Source organism: Coturnix japonica, chromosome 4, assembly GCF_001577835.2.
Source record: "Coturnix japonica isolate 7356 chromosome 4, Coturnix japonica 2.1, whole genome shotgun sequence".
Lineage (NCBI taxonomy): Eukaryota > Metazoa > Chordata > Aves > Galliformes > Phasianidae > Coturnix > Coturnix japonica.
In genome coordinates, this window is record NC_029519.1 from 75,403,084 (window position 1) to 75,412,827 (window position 9,744).

Here is a 9,744-nt window from a genome sequence, read left to right on the forward strand (position 1 = left end):
CTCTTGAAGTTACACAACTGAGCTGAAATGTAACCCCTCTTCAAATCTCAAGGCCCACATGGCTGCCTATCTTTGTGTCCTTGAGTAGGAAACCTGCTTTAGCAGGGAGTTAGACTCAATGATCTCCAGAAGTCCCTTCCAACCCCTATGATTCTGTTTCTGTGATCTCCAAAAGTCAGTCAGACTGTCATTGAAACAACTGAATAAAATCACCAGTCCTTGATCTATTCCTGCTTCTATTTAAAGGTGACAAACAGATGAATTCACATCAGATCTCATCAGTGTTCCTTAGTCAGCATGATTGTTCTGGACTTCCTGGCATTCCTACAAACTGAGCAAGTAAGGTTATTTATGGGCTAGGATAGATGGAAAGTAGATAATATGCTGCCACCTTTTGGTTGCAGAAATGAGAACAGGTGCTATCTGGAAAGATCTATCTAGCTGAAATTAAAGACCATCTGTGCCCATTTTCTGTAATGAAACAATCAGAAAGACCATATAGTGAGAGGAGCATCCCATCATGTCCTACACTGTTGCAATAAGTTTTGCACATATATTTCATATTTTTTCAGTCCTTTTTGGGATAATGAGTAGTTATCAATAATAAAGTACTAATTTATCTCATTTAAGGAATAAGGTTGAGATCAGTCACCTCAAAATAACCCTTTGCATTGCTAAAGAGATTTGAGGAACATAGCTGCAAAAAGAGAATGTACAAGATCTCATGAATTAATAGTTTACAATGGTTGCTGCATGCTACAACTCCCATTTTACTACTTAGACAGATAAACACATTTAAAACAGCTGACTGCAGAGAACCTGAAATGTATTTTGCTTGCTTCTTTATTCAGATGTCTGCCTAAGAGAGTAAGAAGACAGAACATCCACCATAATATTAAGAAATGCAAGACTGTTCTGTCAAAGATTTTGTGTACCTTCTAAGCTGAGGCCTGAAATTTAACAGAGGAGCTATCTGTACTGGGGATGTGCTTCTCACTGCTCCTATGAGTCACTGCACAAATTTGCACCAAGCAACAAGCTTTTGAAAATCCCAGTTCAAATATGTTCTGTAAAGACTTATGGGAGCCTGTGAGCTCGAGTCCATGGTGTTCTGTTCCTGACAGCTCCTATGCATTAGAGGCTCTTTACATTTGCTGTGTACAGACTCACTGAGCATGCCCTATTGCAGAGCATAAAAATCCATCAAAGACTTGATCTTGTTTCTCAAGCAAGCAATGACTTTTCAATCACTTATGCTGGCATAAAGGAGGAGGATCCTGTCTGCTTGTTGTAGAAGAGAAGGATGCTCCAAGAACCATCAAAGCAGTGTTGATAAGTTTGTATTGCTCCATATTAGTGACACATTGGTCCTTAAGCCCTGGAACTCTTTACAGTTTGCAAGCTCTAGCTCTGAGATTAATTGACAGGGTGCTCTGAGGGTGGAATGCCAGGCCAATAAAACCTAAGAGTATCTGGCTGATAAGAGATCACCTTACAGGACACTGTTCATACAACTCGTGCAGACTGCACTTCGGTGCATCTCCTACCTGGTACAGCCACAGTCAATCAACCAACAATGTGCAAAGCTGTGCAGCAGGCCTGAACAAGGCCCTTGTGCTACATCATGCTGTCATTACAATTCACACATGGCTGCTTATGCAAAATGTCCCTGCCTCAAGAAAGATTTGCAGACCTCAAATATACTGATGGTGCCACCCTATGCTGTCTGGTGCATCACCCTTCAAAATCTGTAAGTCAGAAAGTATCTTAGTGCCTCTATGAGTTTTGTGCTTCCTTGCCTTTTGGAAGAGTTCCCAGAGAACCAAAGATATAAGAAAAGAACTAGGGATTGTCTTATTTATTCACTGACCACTATCAGACAAAGATCAAGAAGCTGAAGGAACTCTACAACAAGGATGTTGGTAGGAATTTTAAGGTAAAACAACCCCAATCTCTGCATTCTTCAGGGAATTTATCTCCATCGATCATCAGGAAAATGGAAAAAGGAACAGATTTTATCTTCCTCATACAAGGAAGTAAGTGGCGCATGGATTTGTGATATAGCACCTGACTCAGCCCCTCAGGGCTGAGGGCATCCTGTTATCTTAAAGGCTCACAGGCCAGGACCACACCAATAGCACCTGAACCAGATGTGCGAAACAGAAAGACACATCCTTCCAAGGGTAGATATGAAGGTTTCTGTTCCTACCAGTAAATTCCCCCAGCGCTCTTGGTAACTAGGATTCCTCTCCCCATCTCAGCAATAGTTTTCCACATATCTTACAAACTTATTCACCCATCTTCCAGGACAAGGTTTCTAATCCAATTTACAACATTATGCCATGTTGTCTCCATAGAATTATGATAGGGCATGGGATGCTACTGCATACATATATATGTATATGTATAAAATGGGTACAATCTGCTTATTTCTGTTGAGGGCATCCAGCTCCATCCAGCTCCATTGGTGTGATAAAATGTTTGCTCATTAAGACCGGGATGTGGTAGCATTGTGGTGGAGTGCTTGTTCATTAGGACCGGGATGTGATGGTGGAATATGGAGGCCACAAGGGTTGCAGAACACTCTAATTCCACATATCTTACAAACTTATTCACCCATCTTCCAGGACAAGGTTTCTAATCCAATTTACAACATTATGCCATGTTGTCTCCATAGAATTATGATAGGGCATGGGATGCTACTGCATACATATATATGTATATGTATAAAATGGGTACAATCTGCTTATTTCTGTTGAGGGCATCCAGCTCCATCCAGCTCCATTGGGAAATCTCTTTGAATGAAACATATCTAAGTCAAACTCTATGCCTGTATGAGACAGTTCCGCTGGCTGTGGGAGGAGGTGAACACTGGGAACGCACAAACAATGGCATGTATTGTGGGGAGATACAAATCTATGTCTGGCTGTCAGCCACAAAGGGAGACCCACAGCCCTTGTCTACATGTGTATCATGCCATAGCTGAGGTTCTCCTTGCACTGTCCCAAGTCATCCATAACAACATGCCATCAGTGTCCTGGCTCCTGTGCAGCTAAAGTGGGGTGACCCCAGAGAAACTGTAAGAAATGGATGTCTTCTGGAAATGTCCTGTGCCTACAGCAATAACAAAGATACTGAGTTGCCCAGAGGTTAGAGAAGAAGAAAAATAGCTGAACCATCAGACCTGCTAGAAAAACTCTCAGGGACGGGCTTTTTGTTTTCCTTTCCTTACATCTATAGTTCTGTCATTTTTAGGGTAGTATATCTGCCTTGTTGGTGTCCAACTATATATAGCTACAGAGTGGATGTGGATGAATCAGGATTGTGTAATGAATCAGATGCTGTCCAGTGGATTCTGCACTCAATGTGTGCAGGAAGAAAGAATGGTTGCTGCTCAGGATTTTATTTTTGTCTTTAAGACAGACTATTAAATCACTTAAAAACAAAACATTTTTCATGGGTGGCCATAAACTGGCTCTCAAGTTTTCCTAAAAGGCTGAATTCTAATCCTGCGCTTTTATTACTAAAATGTGGCTGAAATGTAATGTCAGTAGCTGTAATGCCGTCCTCTACTTACTGTATGCCATCAGAATGCATTGAGTTCTGCTTGTGAAAATCTGTGAAGCTCCTACACTGTTGTATGCCACTCAAAAGACTGACACAAAATCAGTAGCTGTCTTCAAAGCAGAGTTTGAACAGTAAATAATAAGGCACGGAGTCCTCCATTAAGCAGCAGAGAGAACAAAATATTGAATAGCTGCTCATTAAGTAACTACCATATCTTCCATGCATTAAATGGGCTTGTCATTAATGACTACCATTTAAGCGAGCACAATAAAAAAAGGCAAATCAAAGTGTCTACAAACAACATAAATTCTGGCATTTCCTAACTTCAGAATGCTTAACTTTGCACCCTTAAAAGCTTCAGAGGCATTTTTTTTGTGTGGAATTTAAGAGCATAAGGAACCATAAAATGAATCTCTGTGGATTAAAAGCACATTAAGACTGACATTTCTGAGGCTTCCAGAAGCATCCACTGTTGACACACACAGAGGCTGCAATGAAATAACAATTTAATTTCTGAATTTCTTAGTTAGCATAGAGAAATTGTTTTAACCCTGATTACTGTGGATTAATTTGTACTTATATCAGTGTAAACTTTATTGTCATACTACAATTGTAGAAGATACTACAGAGTTTTGATTTAACTAAGCTACTGAAGTAGTGCATATGAATAGGCTTAAGGAAATAACAAGGGACATTTAGAAAAATAGGGAACATGCAAATTAAAATAGAGTATTTTTCTATTTAAACTAATTATCCCCTTTGGAGCATCACACTAATATAATTATTTGCTATAGCTAGCAGTTTTGGGCTCCTATGTCCCATGCTTCAGTGTATACTTTACTATATACCCTGGGTCTGTAGCACTGCACTGAGTTGTTGTTAAACTCTCTGTGCTGATCCACAGAGGATATGGATTGTTTGAGCTGTCAGCAGCAGATCCTGACTCTTTAGTTCATGCTGTAGGAAGTAAAACACAGTTCCAATTCATCAGCTAAGATTAAATTGTGTGATTAAATTGCCCCCCACTGATGTTCCTCTCTAAGTTCCTTCTAAAAAGTTGGTTCTGGAACCAATTTGGAAAGGTTCGTATGTGAACCATCAGGGACAAGCATTTCATCTTTGAACATTTCAACAGTGAAAAAGCAAAAAGAGAAAGATGATTAAATATATATTTATATATATATGGATATATATATCCATCATTGTTTTCATGTTCCTCACCATCCCATGTATTGCTGGGATCAGCTTTCCCTCTGCGTGCTCATTTCCTATTCTACATTTTTGTGCCATGTTGTCAAATGTGCAAAGGACTGGTTCATCCCTGCTCCATTTTACCATGTTATTCTCCCAGATACTGTGGAAAGGTTTGTTGTAGCCCTCAAGTGAGCACTGTGTATTTCCACTTCACTTTCAAGGCTTGTATTTTATGTGCTAGATTAAACTGATACCTTTACAAGGTTATTTGGCAGTTTGCAAAGCTGGTACACAGTGGTGGAGTACTCTTTGTTTTATATAATTTGGTATGTAATTAAGATACAATTGCACTACTAGGCTTTTCTCGTGTCAGTCTACAAACAGTCCATTCCCCCTAGTCACAGTATATTATACGCACATAATTATTCAGTGAAGCAGTGTAGTTAGCACCTGTGAGTCAGTTATACTCAACAGACAGATTACTTTGTGCTCAGCATGCTCATTTTCATGCCTGATCTTACCATTAAGCTCAATGATGATGCCCCACTGATTAGGAAAAAAAAAGAAACACCTATGATTTGAAGAAATAAGCTGAAAATTGCTATCATTAACCTTTTGTAAAACATTTAATGCTATAAACATGTTTATATACCCATTCTTTGTAAAATGTGCTCATTTGTCTCTTCCCTGTTTTCATACTTTCCTCCTCCATCAATCTGAAAACCTGTCTAAAATGTCTGCTTTAGCACAGGCTTTCACAGCAGTAGATCAAAAACTCTTACATAGAAGTGTCAATTCAATACATTTTCCTTCAAGCTAAGTCCTACCACCCCCAAAAAAAGGATTAACAGATTAAGCTGGATTTAAGCACTCCATTGGTACAACTACAAACTGGGAAAGTACAGCAGTATTTTTAAACTCCAGCTTTCTCCTCCAAGTTTAGTCCAGTTAAATTTCAAACAGTTAAATGAAGAGGAAAAATCATCAATTGGTTGCTGAAGAACTAAGTGAAATATCTGACTTCCTACCTGGTCCAGGAATCATCTCTCTTACTTCTTAGCTTGTTGTTCATGTGTACAAACTTCAAAAATTGCTAGAATTATCAAGCATTGGCATGCAGTAAAATCCAGCTGCAATTAGAACTGTATCAACAGGTACAAATAGTACTTGTAAGGCAAATTTATGCCCTCTGAAATTTCCTGTAAATCAGATCATCAGACCAAATGTAGGGACTGTGACTGTAGAGCCTGTACTTATCACTAACAATTCTGATAGAAGATCTGTCCTCCTACAGTCCTCACCTTTCTTGTAGACTACAATGTTTTTGCTTTAAAAAGTAAAGGCTTTTACAGAAAACACTTTAATATGGTTGATGAATATCAACAAACGAACATACAAAAAGGCAGAAAACTTGGAACTTTCATAAATTAAGCTTAAGATAACTTAGAACTGAAACAGATTAATAGATCTACAAGTTCTCAAAGCAGTATCTGACAGACTAATGCTAGAGATCTTCATTTACAATAATTTACATTTACTGTTGATTTACTCAGACAAGCTGGAAAATTTGTATGCACTTGAATTACATTGTGGGTGAATCTGTATAATTTTATAATTAACAATTCACATCAACTAATTCTTTTTTTTTTTAGTGAATTCTCAGGTTCCCCATTAACTCATAAATGTGAAAAGAGTTTTGGACCCAGATACCTCCAACTCCTAAATCACACCTAGAAGATCCAACTGTATCCCCTGTGAAGTCTCTCAAGCAATGAAATAAGGAATCTGTGATATAATATGACTTTAAGGAAAGTAGCTTAATTCCTATCAGAGTATTTTGGTGTATCTTTTCTCTGCACCTGGGCTTTTGCCAGTGCTCACTATGGAATCTATGCCTAAAAGGTTACAAATTTTCAGTTCTTTTCTATTTTAATTTATACAGGAGGTAAAAAAAAGCAGACATAACCTATCTGGGAAATCAAAAAGTAGAAATCCTTGTCCTCCTTGTCCCTGGAGGTAATGAACAGAGAAATGATCTTCCTTGAAAGCTTGGTGACTGTCTGGCCAGAGGTCACAGTGTTGTCCCAGTAAGGGCTGGTGCTGCCTGCCTTTCATAGAGCACAGTTTAATTCTAAAAGCTGAAGCATTACTACTTGTAACAAAACAGGAACATTATGTTTTACACAGCATATTCCATGGCATGTCAAGTAACAGATGATCCTGAAAGATTCACTTGAATACCTTATCTACCAAGCAACGTCCTTCTACTGCTTTTTCATATCACTACAAGCAGAAAGCTTTTGAGGTGCAGTGCATGCACAAGAGGCCCTGAAGGAACGTGTTTATTGCATGCAGCACCTTGTGTTTTAGGTCCTGATGGTTTTTAAAAACTCCTAATGGTTGTTAATTTTTCACATTGCTATGTCTGATTTGTGCTTACCGTGACTGCATTCTTGTTTATTAAAAAGTAACTGAGAGCATAATTTGGATCTGCATTTATTATACATTTAAAATGATTATTTTAATACCTCCTTTTGCTACAATAATGCATTAAGCAACTTACTACACTTGAGTGAAAGGAAAGCATTGTAGGAGGTAGCAAAGGCAGGTGAGTGGCCCTGTTAGTATCAGTGGAAGCAGCTGTGGTGGCTGCAAACAGAAATGCCCACAAAAACCTGCAGTGTTTAGAACTCCAGTTATACACACAGATGTAGAAATAAAACTGCAGACGAATCTAATTTAGCTCTGAAAAATTCAATTATTCAAAGTTAATGGAAATGTTTTTGTTTTTTTTATGGGGAATGCAGGACATACTGCATAGTAGCACATAACTGCTTTGTCTGCCTGCTGAGGCTGGCTCCTGTCATTGTGGTATGAATCACAGCCTGAACCCTTGTTGGCTCAGAAACTGCCATACTTGCCATTGCAGGATGAGATGCCAGTGGAAACTCAGTGCTGCTGCTAATGCTTGTGTCATGTTTATTGCACATGCCTCGTTGCTTTCTAAAACACAGTAAAAACAGCTTCCTGTTCCCTGGTAGCTGAATGTCAGCACCAACTTCAAACCTCTGCCTGCCACTGTGCCACTCCTGGTGCCCAGCAAAGATGCACTGCCACTTTCAGTCAGCAAGGAAAACCCTAAGCACCATCCCTGTAACTCCTGAGTATACACAATTATTTTCAGTCTGACAGGCAGCACAGCACTCTGCTCTCAGTAGTGCAGGACAAGTCAGGAACTTGCAACAGTTATCTACATAATGCAACATCAGATGGGATACAAAGACTTCGAGAAATATCAAGTATGTCATTTCCAGCATAAGGAATCCCTGAGGAATGGGCATTTTTATATTTGAAACTAATCAAAAAAAGCCCGTATTTATGTATATAAATGCATAATGCTTTCTTGTGGAGAGTGTTTATGCAGAATGGCTTCATGAGAAAGGACATGAAGAGATTCCACTAGTTAAATTGTAAAAGAACGAATGTGATTAAAGACAAAGACGGTCTATTCTAGGGACGGTCACGGGCTAGGCAGCTGAGAAGAAATCAGTATGTGAAAAGACAGGGTATGTAGCTAAAGATGAAATATGTATCTAGGAGCAAGGACGTGGTCCTACTTTACTCTGCCCTTGTGAGGCCCCATCTGTTGTACTGTGTCCAGGTTGGAGCCCTCAGTACAAAAAAGACATGGAGATTTTGGAAAGGGTCCAGAGGAGGGACAGAAGATGATCAGGGGGCTGGAGACTCCCCTACGGGACAGGCTGAGGGAGTTGTGTTTGTTCAGCCTGAGAAGAAGGTTGCGGGGTGACCTCATTGCAGCCTTTCAATACTCTAAAGGGAACTTACTCCCAGGAGGGGAGTAAACTCTTGGAAAGGGCTGACAATAGCAGACACCGGGAAATGATTTAAGTTAAAAGAGGGAAGATTTAGGTTGGATGTTAGGGGGAAGTCCTTTACATGGAAGAGGTGTTTTAGGCCCTGGAACAGGCGCCCAGGGAGGTTGTGGATGCCCGTCCTTGAGGTGTTCAAGACCAGGTTGGACGGGGCCCTGGGCAACCTGATTAGTAAAGGTGTATGTTTGGTGGCCCTGCCAGGCAGGGGGGTTGGAACTACATGATCCTTGAGGTCCCTTCCAACCCGGGTCATTCTGTGATTCTGTAAAACGCCTCCAACTCCCCATCTCTGGGTTCTTCATCGTCCCTTAGTCCGCCAGCCTTTCGTTCAGCCCGCTGGCACGGTGATGAAACCCCTGTGTTATGCTGCCAGCTGACTAAAATGCTGCTTTCATCTTTTTTTCCCTGGAGGTTTCTGTGCTGGGTGCTTGGGGTGTAGGAGGGTATCTCTGCGACTGAGATGAGCAGTAGGTGCTCAGAATAGAGGCTTATTAGTATGCATTCGTATTCCCTCATGATTCAGCTCCTGTTTTAAACGTGAAAAATTAATCCATTGCTTAAGTCCCAGAAGGCTTGGAATTATCTCTGTGTGGCATAAACGGTTCATTTTAGTGTCTGTAGCTGAAAACAAAGCAAAGAGGAGGTAGGATTATGCAACAAACTCACTTTTGCTGTTCTGAGCTTTTTGAATGCAAAAGTTTTCTTTACAAATTCCCTCTTATGAAGAAGGTTGTTTACTACCTACTGAAGTTATGCGCTGATGGAAGCTAGGGGAGTAATTATACTAGCTTGTCTCTGTGCCTTCCTCGAGGCACTTATTTTTGGCCGCTGTTGAGGGTTAAAGCACTTGGCTGCATGACTCTCTGGTATGAGCTAGTGTAATCATTACATTCTTATCTGAAGCGTGATTTGAAAGAGAACCTGTTCCATTAAGTATATCTGGAATATGAGGTTTTAAATAGTCTCTATGGCTCCAGTTCTACCACCTGCAAATTCATCCCTATCAGTCATTAACTGAATGGGCCTGCAGCTGCTGTGGAGGTTAAGACAAAGTTCCAGCTAGCTTTAAAGAAAAGAGGTATTTGCCCCT